Here is a 15,327-nt window from a genome sequence, read left to right as displayed (position 1 = left end):
CCTCCTTCATTACTCTGTATGGGTGCTACCAGTTTCGCAGGATGCCCTTCGGGCTAGCGTCCTCCGCAGCGGTGTTCCAAAAACTCATGCACCGCCTGTTCAAAGACGTAGAAGGCATCCAGTATTTCCAGGATGACATCCTAATAATGGGAAAGGATCGCAAGGACCACGACGACAAATTGAACATGGTGCTAGGCGTGCTGCAGGAGAAAGGATTGGCGGCGGAATGGGAAAAGTGCAGATTTGGGATGACATCCGTCACCTATCTGGGACACGAGATAAGCAGACAGGGCATCACTCCCAAGAAGGAAAACATGAAGGCAATCTGCGAGGCCAGAGCTCCATCCAACAAAGACGAGGTACGGTCATTCCTTGGGATGGCCGAGTACTACAGCAAATTCATCCAGCACTTTGCCACGAAGACGCACAAGCTAAGACAACTCATAAGAGAGAAATCAACGTTCCAGTGGGATGACGAAGCTCAGAGAGAGTTTGCGGAACTGAAAGAGAACATCAGTCAGGCTGTGGTCCTATACGGACATGACCCCACGGGAAATACCATCCTCACCACGGATGCCAGTGAAAAAGGTTTAGGGGCAGTACTGGCACAGGAGAGAGAACATAAGACTGTGGAAACACTCAGCTTCCCGTCCAGAGCATTGTCCCACACCGAGCAAAAGTTCAGTGTGATAGAAAAAGAAATGCTAGCTGTCACATGTGCCATGGGGAAGTTCCGACAGTTCATATGGGGAACAAGGTTCCGCTTACAGACCGACCACAAGCCTTTGGTCAAGGTACTTACCTCGAGTCGGCACGACACAGCCACCCCGCGGATAGCGAAGATGACTCTCAAGCTCCTGGAATTCACGTACGATGTGGAGTACATCCCGGGGACTCGCAATAAGGTGGCAGGGCCTCAGCGATGGAGCAAGCGCCAACACCGGCTGCAGAAAATGAGGAAATGGTGGCGGTGATGGAAGACATGGAAAGGGCCATCAGCTTACAAGAGTGGGAGCAGGCATACGAGGAAGACGAAATCCTGGAGGAAGTTAAAGAGAACCTCGTGAAAGGGTGGACAATAAAGAAACGTTTGAAGGAAGTACTGATCAAATTTACGAAGTATGGGAAGAATTGTCCATGAGCGACTCAGGTACATTTCTGTACCGCGGGGACAAGGTTGTGCCTCCAAAAAAGTTGATCCCGAACCTGCTGAACTTGCTACATGAAGGTCATCTGGGCATTGTGAAGACCAAGGCTAGGGTAAAGCAGATGTACTGGTGGCCAGGAATGGACCTCCAGATTGAGAGACATGTTAGAGACTGTGACCAATGCCAGGGGTCAGATAAGGTGCTAAAACCCTTGAGACCTGCACTAGGGAGATTCGAACAACCCCGCAATCCGTGGGAGGACCTTGCAGTCAACATACTGGGACCGATTTTAGACAATCAAGGAACAGCCAAATACCTATGTGTCATAGTTGACAAATATTCCAAATGGCCAGAAGTGCATGTACAAGAAGAGATGGACTGAGAGGTGGTGATCAGATTCCTGACCACGGTGTTCCTAAGGAAAGCCATACCAAGGACAATGGGCCGCAATTTACATCGGACTAGTGACTCCGATACACTGAGAGGAACGGGATCAAGTCTAAACACACCTCGGTGTACCATCCGGCTAGCAATGGACAGGTGGATAGATTTAACCGAGTCCTCATGGGGTCCATTCAAGCAGCCATCATGCAAGGGAAGGACTGGGAAGCAGAGATCCAGAGGATGTTATGGGCGTACAGAATCACTCCCACTGCAACTGGGTACAGTCCCTTCCAGATTTTGAGAGGCAGGCATCCGTTCACTAAGGACAATGTGGTGTGGAGAGAAAAGACCATCACCAGTAGATGGTCGCCTGCCGTAGTCCAACACAATTTGGAGAAAGCCCAGAGAGTGTATGCTGAACATTACAACCAGAGACGGAAAGTGAAGGATTCGGTTCTGGAAAAAGGGGAGTGGGTGAGAGTCAGACAAGCAGTACTGAGGAAGAAAGGAGAGAGCAAATACAGTCCACCCCTCCAAGTAGAAGAAGTGTACAGCAGGGCAGCACTCCTCAGCGATGGCAAAGTGTGGTCCCAAGATCGCATGGCAAAGATAAATAAGATTGTGAAGTGGCCAGAAGAGAAAGGAAACAGCATACATGTTCCGCAACAAGAAGAAGAAGAAGAAGCAGAGGAGTATGAGTCAGGCGGTGGAGACAATGGAGAAGAAGGATCGTGCATTGAGAGTGGAGAGCTAAGTGAGACAAGCGTGAGGGAGTCCTCAGTTAACGAAGAAGTGACACCCTGGAAGAGCGAACTTGGTCAGGGGAGAGAAAAGGTGGGGAGCCCTGCTGCCAAGAGTGTCCACGAAGCTTCCACTCCGGTAAGGCGCACGCGTGTAGGGAGAGTGGTTATCAGACCAGCGCACCTTAGAGACTTTTAGTGAAGATACTAAAGGCATTGAACTGTAAACACTTATTGTGTAAAAGGAGGAGATATGTGGTGTCGGCGTTCTAGTCGCGCCGACCGCGTGTGACGTAACACGCTCTGGCCCGGCAGAGCGGATCAGAGCGCAGAGGCAGTAAGACGCCCGGCGCTCTTCTCTGTGTTTATATCTAATAAAGGTTACTCCTGCTCATAACGTTCCGAGTCACTGGCAGTCTTTTATAAGGGGAAGCTGTACCTCCACAACAGCCATCGCTGATACCCTTCTAAATATTGTCTAAACGTCTTGCTTCTAAGGAAGTGCAGTAGAAAGGTGGAAAGATTTCCAGATCTTCCTTGTGCTGCATGTATGCCTTCTGAATCAGCTCTGTGAAAAGTTAAGCCGGTTGGTGTAGTGTCTGTCGCTTTGTACTTCTTGCCCAGCCGAGTGACAACCACTGCTACCGTGGCTGTGGTCTGCATAACTTTGAGACTTTCTTTCCACATGCAATTAATGACTGGTATGAATTAGACAGACTTTTAAGTATCTTTGAATTCATAGAGAAGACAACCCATGTCCTTTGCAGGCTTTGGCCAAACAACGTGTTCTCACGCCTATTTTATAGAAATTTGCTCTATCGTCAGGTGGGGTATTAGCGGGTGCTATAATGTAATTATCCTATTCTGGAGATCTCTGCTGCAATAAATCCTCTGGTTCGTCTTCCATGGTGTTATCAATTGTAAACATTGTTGGTGATAACGGCAGCACACACAATTGTGATATTTTTGCTGGAAAACATGGTTCTGTAAATTGTGCACTTGGTGACGACATTGTAGTGTTTAAGGACTTGGAGTTATAAGCAACTGGCTTTTTCCCCAGGAATCTTTAATTATAATCTGACATCACTCCAAGATCACATACAAAGGTACTGTGATCTATATTGTTGCTAGGTAAGAATATAGGGCCCGATTCACAGAACTAACTTAAGACAAAATCCTAAACTTACTACTTTTGGTATTCACAGAAGTTAGGATTTTGTCTTAAGTTTGTCTTAAGACAGACTTAGGACAGACTTAAGTCAGGATTTTGTCTTAAAGTTCATATTTATGAAGAGGCTGCCACTGATGGGAGCCTATGTTTTCATAAAAGGCCCATAAGCCTCAGAATCATGCATTTCATCACATATGCCCTCTGTTATCCTTCAGATTCGATATTTCTGATCATCATGGAACTTGGCCCTCAACTGTGCAGGGCTGTATGCTGAACGCAACAGCCCTTCAACTTCTGATCTCAGAATCTTAGAACCCTGCAGGTGCCTGTGAAGAAAGTTTACTTAGGGGAAATATGGGGAGGAAATATAATACACTTTTCTCCTGTTTCAAAGGTAAGTAAAGTCAACTATGGTATTTTCACTGTCAACAATTTTTTCACAGACCATTTGATCGACGAAGGCAATGTCATCAGTAACCTCTTTGACAGTGTCAACGGGGACTTACTTGAGGAGGTGGTTGTAACCATTGAAATTTCTCCTTTAGAGGTTTTGTAGACATCTATATCACCGACAATATTGTCAACCAGGTCATCGAACGTGATAGACAGACCAACTTTGAAGTAGGCTTTTTCACTGCAGTGGTAGTCAAGAACTTCTTGCTCATCTGCATGGTTATCATCAACAGAATTATAATGTCATCCAGTATTGGGGTATCTTTCTTAGATTCACATGCTTGAATCATTCCCTGTCGTCGAGATGGGAGTCCAAAGGTAACATAATGAAGTAGTATTTAAATAATGCCATAGGCCTTTAATGGCCTTTAGCCATGTCTTACATAGCCTATCCATGTCCTTTTTAAAACAAGCATTGGCAAAGCCAATAGGTCTTGCCTATGAGACCTATTGACTTTGGTACAGATTGATAATCATCTTTTACTGCATTGCGGCTGCTGTTGAGCATGGGTGAAATTATTTTTTTTTTAAATCACTGCGATGCATCGAGTTATGCTTTCGACTCGTTATATTATTGGTAGAGGGTGAGTCTGCTGGCAGTGGACAAGTCTTACTGTGGAGGGGTTCTATTCTTGGGGAGTGAGGCCTAATGTCTGCGGGCAAGTCTTGCTATCTGCTTATTCTCCATGTGGGAATCTTGCTGTTGGCAGTACATCTTCCTGTAGATAGGTGTGAGTGGGAGATTTTGTTTTTTTTTACACACACTGTCCCTCTCACCTCGCACTCTCAGTCTTGTATTGTATTCAAAGACCGTATACATTTTTTTTAGCCTCCATTCCTCAACATAGCAAAATATTGAAAAGGGAATCCCAGTCAAATCATCTGAGTCGCTTAAATGTCGACCCTCCGAGGCTAAGGGTGCTTTAAATGCACCGACATATCTTGGACAAAGGCCAGAATCTCTTTCTTGCCCCCTAGCCAGGGAGGGTTGTATGGGGTGGGTGTGATGCAAATTGCCTTATCCCAAAGGAGTATTTGCAGAGACCAGGCCCACAGCTGGAGGGGAGGCTAGTATCACAGTGGTGCAGCCCTGTTTTCCACAAACAGACTCGGCTTCGCATGTACAGCTGTGGCCAATTTGTCATAGACTGTGGTGGAGGGGAGGGTGGAGTGGACAACGTGCCTGTGCTTGGAGAAAGAGTTCCAGAGGCCGATTGTGCAACTGCAGGCGCGTCCTTTCCTTCATAATCGCACGGCAGGAGGGAACGCCTCTGGCAATAATATACACCCTCCTCTGGGACAGTGCCCCTCTGGGGGAAAAAACAACACTATCTAGCAATTCTGTGCTCAGAATACAGCCTGTTCCATGCAGGCCTATTCTCATAACACTGTATGCAATAATGAACATCTCCGGGCAGTTCCGTGTTTATATACCTGTTTTTATAAAACCTGCAAACCACTGAGCAGCATAAAATCCCTTAATACGAAGTGAGTATATCACTATATTATTGTATTAACCCTTTGAGTGCACATGACGGAATGGTTCCGTCCTGAGCAGGAGTGCTAATGTGCTCATAACTGAACCATTCCGTCACGAGCACCTGCTCAGAAAATCCCTCTGCTGCAGACAGCAGAGGGATTTCCCTTTTCTTTTGCCTGGGGATGTGGGGAAGAGCTTCCCCAACATCCCCAGGCCTATATTTGCATTTCGTTGCAATGGCGATTGGGCGCACAGTGCGCAATCGACATTGCAACGAAAACTAATTCTTTTGTTTCGGTGCTTGTGGGGCTATCTCAGCCCCCGAGCACCGAAAAGGATGGGAGAGGTATTGGTGGAAAGGGGAGAATCTCCCCTTTCCAATGGTACCCTTCCCTAGTGGATCTCTTCTTGGGGATCACCCCAGGAGGACGATCCCCAAGCAGGGATCCACCCACTAGCACCAGGGAACGGGAAGCGGCCCCTTGAGCAAGAGCCTTTGCTCCCTAATATTCTTGGTGGCATAGTCTTTCTGCCCCCCTGGAGGGCAGACGGGGGCAGTAGCCCCCAATCTGCCCCCCGGGGGCAGAAAGCCCACAAGAAACCAGGGATTATGTTTTTTATTGATGTTGGGGTGGGGGCTGCCCAAAATGGGCATGATAATGCTCCCACCCCCCATGAAATTCCAGTCTTTCTGCCCCCCGGGGGCATATGGGGACAGTAGCCCTACCCAAAACACAGTTACAACAGTCTTTCTGCCCCTCCCCAGAGGCATATTGGGGCAATAGCCCCTTATCTGCCCCACGGGGTGGAGGGGGGGGGGGGCAGAAAGCCCAATAAGCCTCAGGATTTGTTTTTTTTAATTCAGGGTTGAGGTCAGCCCAGAATGGGCATGCCAATGCCCACACCTCCCCCAAAAAATGCCAGTCTTTCTGCCCCCCCGCCCCGGGGGCAGTGGCCCTTGATCTTGGAGTGGGAGCTGCCAAAGATAGGCAGGCCAATGCCTCCACCCCCTCCCCCCCCCAAAAAAATACAACAGTTTTTCTGCCCCCCCCAGGGGCAGATGGGGACAATAGACCCTGATCTGCCCCCGGGGGAGGGGGGCAGAGAGCCCATTATTCACCAGGGATTTTGTTTTTATAATGGAGGGGTGGGAGCTGCCCAGAATGGGCATGATAATGCCCCACCACAAAAACAATTACCACAGTCTTTCAGCCCCTCCCCGGAGGCATATTGGGGCTATAGCCCCTTATCTGTCACTTGCTGGAAAGCTGTCACTTGCTAAGGCACGATTAGTGTTGGCCATCTTGGAAGGGGCGGACTTGTCTTTTTTTCTTTCTCTGCTGCACTGCTGTATGAAAAGAGAGCTATGGGGCTGCTGCGTAGGAAAGAGGTCACTTGCTAAGTGCTAGTAGCGTGTGAGTGGGGCTACGTGCCGCTCCTGTTTTAATTTTAGCATCACTGGGTTTGGGGTCTTTGGGCTCATGCAGTGTTGTGTTGTTTAACTCTTCTAATAAATTCTCTTACCCCATTTTAATCGTTCCTGGTTTCGCTCTCCTCCCCGGTCCACCGCAGCTCGTGCTGTTTGCGTGGAGGGAGTTCTCGGCAACCTAGCTGCCTGTTCTCCTCACTTCCGGTGGCACGATTAGTGTTGGCCATCTTGGAAGGGGTGGACTAGTCTTTTTTTCTTTCTCTGCTGCACTACTGTATAAAAAGAGAGCTATGGCGCTGCCGCGTAACAAAGATGGGGGGCGGGGCGAGGTGCGTTTCCTGGAGCATAGCGCATTGTATTTTGTGGCGGTCAAGATATGCCAATATATGGCGCCGCTTTTGGGGATTCCCCAACCCACGGACGTTCCACATCAGAAAGTAATAATGGAGAGTTTTAAGTCGGGACTCCATGGAGCAGATGTGGATTTGCGATGGTGTAGAGTGCAGTGTACATATTTATACCGGGATGCATCATCAGATGCGTACTCATTGGTAGTGTGCATAACGGTGTGTAAAGAGCAATTCCCATCCCCCACCGTCCCCAACCGTGTTCCCATGGCATGCTGAGGCATAACTGTCTGAAATTCGAAGTATAGACCTACCCCGATCCCTCCATCCTCCTACAGCGGTGACCCAATCTCACCGTGTCCCTTCCCACCCACCTCCCAATATCATTTGTCCATCGCCCCAACAGGGGGCAATGAGGTCAACAAATTACCCAAAAGTAGTGAAAAGTTCTGATGGTTTGCCTGGTGGGTGGCTTCTTGAAGGCGACCAGTCTCTCCTCGCTCATGCGAGGTTGCTTGGGCAGTAGCTTGTCGTTTCATCTCCAGGTTACTGAAAGAGGTACTCTTTAAAGTTGGTTGCAACTGCTGCAGTGCCTCCCATTCCCAGATTATAGCAAGTGCAGTTGTATCGTTCGTGAAATGACTGTTCAGTGAGCAGCTAGAAGGTATTTTCCTGACATACTGCCCCATATCTTACATGGTGGGGTGGCGGCAAACTGTCCAAGAGATTGTTGTCAGCTATGCCGGGCAGTGGGACCTCCCCGTCGCAGTCCAGAGCATTTCCTCCTGCATGTTACGCTACCATTGTCTGTAACACAATAATGAGTCGTCTGTGCTGGATCATTCTGCACAATGAGGGCTAGGAGGTCATTATCGTTCAGTAGTTTTCTGATGTCTAAGGCATTACAGGTGCAACCATCGGGGTCAGGCACACCGCATTTCTAGGTGGAACAGCGAGAACTCTTATGTTATTCCACGTCTGACGTGCCTTCCCCATCCTCTGGGACTGCCCTCGCGCAGCGACCCTGGGTAGAGCTTTGAGGAAGTCCTGAACATGATGTGGGTTGGTGTAGAAATGGTGCTTCCCTGAATGTGTAACCTTGAGGCGGGCCGGGAATTTCATGGCATTAGGATGTTTAGCTGTTGCAATTTTTTCTTCACCTGCAGGAATTTCCAACGTTGGTCCTGGACGGCCACGGTGAAATCAGGATAAATCGAGATCTCCATTCCCTCATGTTGCAGTTGTCCTTTTTCCCTAGAGTGTCAGAGAGCAGTGTCCCAGTCTCGATAGTTTAGCAGTTTCTCCCGAAAAGTGTGATGAGTAGCCGCTCTACATACGCCTCCATCTTCCCTGTGGCCGTGGACTCCGATACGTCGAAAATTCTCAGGTTATTCCTTCTCGAGCGGGATTCCAAATCCTCGTTCTTAGCCGCTATTATCTTGAGCCCCTTCTCCATTTCGAGGGTGCGATTCGTGGTGGTGCTGGCTGTGTCTTCCAGATCAGAGATGCGGCGCTTGCTTCCACGATACGATCATGGGAGCGAATTTTGGCTGTCGCCCGTCTGGTTTGCCCATGTCTGCCAGGTGAAGGAAGAGGGTGGTGCAGCAGTCGGTTGGGCCCAAACCGAAGGTAGCGGCAGCTCAGGTTGCAGAGGGCGGTCGGCAAGTCTCAGGACTGGGTCTCCAGTGCGGGGGGCACGGCCGCTCCTATGAGGTTTGTCCCCCTGCCCAGGATGTCCATTACCCCAGTTTCAGCAGTGGGGTGCTCTGGGCGTGCGGGGGCCCCGAAGGGTCAACAGGACTCCCTCTGCGTTGGTAGTGTTGCCAGGCGGTGGGGATGCAGGGGAGCCGCAAGTACAGCAGATAGTTTTGGGTTAGTCGTCTCTGCTTGCCGGAGCGTCCAGCCCATGTGGAGTTCCATCTGGGGGGCTGTCTGTTTCAGAAGTGGAGAGCCCCAAATGGGTGTTGGGGTATATGGGGCGGTGTTATACTCCCACCGTCTAGTGCCAGCTGCGTGTTTTTTTCCTCCCCCAGCACGTTATCCAGGGGGGTCTGTAGGGCACAGGCCTCAGCGATCTTGTCCACAAGTGCAGGGTGGGGCCGGGCAGTCACTGGGGAGGGGGGGTCCGGTCCAGCAGCTCCAGGCACCTTGTTACGGCACACAGTCCCCCCAAATCGCTGGGATTGGATCGCTCAGGCCTGAATGCATGGGAGTAGGTTAGATAAGCTGGCCCAATACAAGACCTGGGGCCAGGCCAGAGCCCCAGCCACACTCTCCAGTTCTGTCCGGTGCCAAGTGCGCAGCCCATGCAATGATTGTTACCGAGGGAGGGTGCCAAACTCGTGCCTTCCCCGGCTGGAGCGTTTATGGTGCCTGCTCCTACCTGCGGGTGGTCGGCATCTTTGTTGGCACACGCCAGGCGCCCGAGGTCCTTCACAGGGCCCAGAAACCTTCGCCGGCTGGGGCGGCGGTGCCCGGGAGCCACTCCAGCCCCCAGGCACTCCTGCATGCTGCATCGGGGTCAGGCGGCTCTCCTGCCGTCCGCCTCTGCCTCAGAGCTGTCCAGGTAGGGCCAAGGGTCCCCGGCAACCTCTGCCGTGCCAGCCGTCCCCTCTCCCGCAGACCGGGCCGATGTCTCCAGGCTCCGCCTATCACCGGCGGTCCACTGCCGGCCAGTCGGGAGGCCGGCAGTGACGATGTCCAGGTCTCTGGGGTCCACCAGGGGCAGCGCAGTCCTCAGCAGCAGTGTCTGCAGGCCCGCCCAGGCCCAGAGCCAGTCGCAGAGAGGCTAGCCCGCCATCTTGCCCCGCCGCGGGGTGTGCAGCACTTTCAGATTTTGTCGTCTTCAGAGGGGTCCAGACGGATCAAATCAGCACAGCAGGTTCTCCGGGGCGTGAGCAGCAAGCTGCAGTGAGTAGAAAGCGGGTGTCTCTCGGGATGAAGAGGCTACTGGGCGGATAAGAGCCTGAGCTGCAAGAGCCTCAAAACGGTGCGGCCATCTTGCTTGGTGCCCTCTAGCGCCCCCGACTTTCTATGCATTTCTGCCTTCCAAATTAAAGACAATGTGTAAAAAAAAAAAGTTATTTAGGAAAATGACCTAAAATTCTCATGCTAGTATGGGTACTCCCAATTTCGGAAATGTGCAAATATCTACTGTTTCTAAACTCTATATTTTTTTTCAATTTCAGAAATACATAGGTGTCTTTCATACCGATTTTTCCATGTATATATTTTCCCAAATTAATTGCTATATACCCGGTACATAATAAAAAACCATTGCAAAACGCTGCTCAGGTATTGGCTCTGGGTTCGTCAGGCTCTTGGTGAACCCACAAGTCCTATATACCCCCACAACCAGAAAGGTCCAGCGGATGTAACGGCACATTGCTTTCAAACAGCCGTTATAATTAGAAGATGTTACAGATGAAAACGTTGACACAAATGGATGATTTTTTCAATTAATTCTCAATTTATCCACATTCAACTGTTAGTTTCTATGAAGGATCTACACAAGGACCCCTACATGAAATTCAGAATTCTGCTACTTTTCTAAAATGTATAGTTTTCCAGGATCCATTATTGCTTTCATACCCATTAACTGTTAGGACGTTGAAAGTACAAAAAATAGCAAAAATAGGCTAAGTCCCAGAAAAATACCAAAACTGTGTAAACAATGTTGGGTTTCTAACAAAAGTCTGATTGTCCTTGAAAGCTGGGAAGATGGTGATTTCAGCACCACAACCCATTTGCAGGGAAAAAACAGACACTTTCATCTTTAGCCCTTTTTCCCATTTTGGCTAATTTCTGGGTCCCATACACAACAACATTTGAGAAGAGGGCCCAAGGGCAAGTTTAACGACTACCCAGGTACACGCCCCAAACTCAATATCTAAACACCAAATGGTACCTAGTAGTCAAGAGAGTGAGTTATTCACCTGGAATCACACCGCAAGTACAATACAAATAACACCCGTGGGAACACACCATGCACGTTTTAAATGTGAAATTGGCCAAGTAAGGGCTCAAGGACGTTGGGAAAAATTCCCATCAGAAGCCACACTGTACTGCCCTCTTTTGCATCATTTGGGATCTCCTTGTCCAGGAGACAAAACAAAATGGCCGGTCAGATGTTACCGTGACCGAACTGGAAATGTGAGAGGAGAGTTTCACATGATTTAGTGGCGACTGAAAAAAAGCAGTGTGAAGTGAAAGGGGTGAAAAAATGAGTGATTGTAAAATTAGGTGAGCTGGGTAGAAATCGAGAATTTATTAGTATCTCCCAGTCCCTAAGGTTAAAAAACAAGTGCAAATGCGGGTTAGAAATAATATCCGCAATCAGTAGTGGTCGACATGTTTCTGCATATGTTGAAAAGATTTTCATGCATTTCTCAGGACCAGTTATTTCAGAAACTACTGCTTTTTGTGAAAAATAATTATTAAAAGATATCACCTGAAAAGTCCAGGTTGTGTGCTCAACCATGTACTGTTACCGCACCGCATCAAAGCATTGGATCCACAGGGAGAAACAAAGAAAAACAGAATAGGAGAACATGAATATGTCATCTTCCCGCGGTTTTACGAGATTGTGTCAAGTTAAACCTGTGTTTTATGGCACCAGATCCGTACATACTGGGAAACAAGTTCCATTTCAAACACTCACCCATAAACGATGGTTGAGGAGCTTCACCCCACCTGGCTGCGGCTCAGGTATGAGGAGCACCGCTCTAAAGTAAAGAGATTGAATAGAAAGAAAAGAGGCAATCATGGCTCATTTGAAAATCCATGGAGTGATATATGGATTATTTATGAACATTCAATGTCTTTGCCGATTATATAGACTCAGATGGTGGGTCTTAAACTACGCTTCAAACAAGATGTTAAGATTTCCTACATGTCATGTGTTTAGTGATGGGCAAAAGTCCTGGTCCTTAAGAAATCACACTCCAGAACAACAGTCCATGGAATAGTCATGGCACAATACCTCCGTGACAACTGTGCACCTTCAGGCTTCATTGTTAATAACGCACCGCGACTATTCCTTGATGACAAGGAATTCCTAAAAGATTGGTCGATGATTGCCTGGAGATGCACAAGGGACTGGTTGGTCCTAATCATAAAAACTGCAAAAAGAGTGGCAGACAAGATACTTATTGAAATTCAAGTACTTGAGGGCCAGATAAAAACCACACTAAAAAGCGGCCTTTTCAAGAAAGGACAGGACGATAGTGACAAGAATAATAAAGACTTTAAAGAGTCAATTCTTTTCACTAAATTAGAAAAATTTAAAAAAGACTTAGCCAGATTTTCAACCGAAAGAGTATACCCTTACACAAGCGAGTCTTACACAGCACCCACATTCAATCGAGGTGGTAGAAAAGGTGGCTCAACATATGGAACATCGAGCTCAGAAGGAGCATCTAGTGACTCAGACACTTCACTGAATGGGTCAACAGACAACATTCCTAGAGGGCGTGGAAACCGTAGGAACTGGAGGGGTGGACAACACCCACAAAATTTCAACAGTTACCAACCATGGTGGCCGGCCAATCCCTGGATGTTTGGACCGTCCTACCCTCCTCAAATGGGTCCCTTTGGTCCCCCCCAAATGCAACAAGTCCCGGAGCTTTTCCTTTTTTAGGGTTTGGTCCGAGACGGGGCAGGAGCAGAAGGAGACAAGGAACAACACCTCAAGTCCACTGGAACACCACGCCGCAGTCCACGATGGATCTTCGCAGCGGGAAGAAAGTCCCACAAGAAACCGAAGGGACGAGCAATTTGACGACCTCGTGATGAATCTCAGCTCACACACTCTATCTCCGAATGAGGAACGCCTCTTAAACAAAGGCCTTGGCTTTGTGGCTACTCAGAAAGGGGATCCTTTCGTAGCACAGGTGGAACTAGCCAAACTCTTCAGAAAAATAAGACTGCATTATTTTTTCTCTAAACCAGGGAATATGGAATCACCTGTTGTGGATAAGAATACTGGTTTGAAAAAGCCATCCACATTTAACCCACCAAGTGTCGGATTGCCCCCAAAGGTCTTAACCTTTGAAACAGCAGTAGAGAACAATATAAAACATCTCTACCAAACTGAAAACAGACCCTTCATGAACCTTTCAAGAGATGATCAATCGGCACTGCGCTCATTACCATCCAACGAACATATAATCATCAAGCCAGCCGACAAGGGCGGGGCAATCGTGATTCTGGACACCGAGACATACAGAAACGAATGTCTGAGACAATTGAGCGATCGCAGATCTTACCTCCCACTAAGTGAAGATCCAACTGAGAAGCTAAAAATAAAAATAGGCAACTTAGTGGAAGAAGCGAACACTGAGGGTTGGATTACACCACAAGAAGGACAATATCTCCTCACAAGTCATCCTACCATACCTTATTTTTACTGCCTACCGAAAGTCCACAAACCACAGAGACCGCCACCAGGGAGGCCTATCATTTCGGGAATTGGGTCAATATTAGAACCACTGTCGACCTTTGTTGACCACTTTTTAAATCCTATGGTCAAAGCCATGCCTACGTACCTTCAGGATACGAAGGACGTTCTAAGACTCCTTCCAAACATACAATTCAACACCAACACTGATATCCTTGTATCGTTTGACGTCGAGTCACTTTACACATCGATTCCGCAAACTGAAACACTAGAAGTTGTGGGGAGTCTATTAGAACGAAGTGAACACCAGTCCATTACGCCAACACGGTTCATCATGAACCTCGCAGAAATCGCTATGAAAGAAAACTACTTTCGCTTCGAAGACACTACCTACCTACAAACATCTGGGACCAGCATGGGTAGTGTCTTCCCGCCGAGCCTAGCGAATCTGTATGTTCATAACTTCGAACAACAGGAGGTCCTCACACCTGCCAACCCCTATCCATTGTCGCTACACGTGTGGAAGCGATATATAGATGATATTCTGGTGGTGTGGCGGGGTACAGAAGAAGATCTAATGTCCTTCCATGCATGGCTCAACACCAGAAACACATACTTGAAATTCACCATTGAATTCAGTCGAACAACGCTGGCTTTTCTAGATTTGAAAATCAATGCGACTTCCAATGGTCTGGAATCTGAACTCTACCGCAAGCCCATGGCCCGAAATGCACTCTTAAGATATGATAGTTGTCATCCTCGTGCCTTAAGAGACAATTTACCGTTTGGCCAGTTTCTTAGAGTACAGAGGAACTGCTCCAACAAAGAAGCCTTCAAGACTCATTCAAAAAATCTGGAACAACAACTAAGTGTAAAAAACAATCCAAAGAAAATCATCCGCCAATCCAAAAAGAGGGCATCAAACAATAACAGGGAATCTCTGCTAGAGATACATCCTCCCAAAGAAAAAACCAACCGCATCACCTTTGTCAATACATTTAACACCAGATCCAATCAGGTCCAAAAGATCGTAAAAAAACATTGGTCGATCTTGAAAACTGGGGGCGATGATATCCCTCTACCACTTTTTGCCTTTAAAAGAGGACAAAACCTCAAGGACCAGTTAGTCCATACACGCCCACGGAACAAGGAACCCAGACAGGTGGGCACACTTTGGGACTTGCCACCGGTTCAAGGCCATCATCCCTGTGGGGCATGCTTAGTATATCCCCAAACTTGCAAATCCACGAGCATAGATATAGGGACAAACAGACCATGGACTCAAAAAAGGTTCACCAACTGCAACAGCAGTAACCTGATTTATTTGATAACGTGCCCGTGCCAACTTCGATACGTTTCAGAAAAGGGGGTGGTGATGAACCCTCACCGCCCCTTGTAAACTTCGATACGTTGGCATGACGACTAGGAAGGTCAGGACGAGAATTCAAGAGCACAAAAGCACAGTGCGGTGCCGCAAACAAGCAACTCGCCTCACTGCACATTTCCTAGAAAAAGGACACAGCCCCAATCATTTCTATTGGACAGTTTTAGAACAACCACCGATCCCAGAATCCTGTCCAGATGCCAGCCGCTTTCTGTTCAAAATCGAACAGAAATGGGTATACAGATTGAACAGTGATAAGGCGGGACTCAATGAGCCTATACCATGGATGTCCCTTTAAAAACAATATATACACCGTTCAACATCTAACAAACGTGCCTCTCGTTCTTTGCGATACATATCAAACACTGATCATTGTATGGAGCAATTAGCGTTT

This window comes from Lissotriton vulgaris, chromosome 3_1, assembly GCF_964263255.1.
Source record: "Lissotriton vulgaris chromosome 3_1, aLisVul1.2, whole genome shotgun sequence".
In the NCBI taxonomy this organism is placed as follows: Eukaryota; Metazoa; Chordata; class Amphibia; order Caudata; family Salamandridae; genus Lissotriton; species Lissotriton vulgaris.
This window is presented reverse-complemented; position numbering follows the sequence as displayed.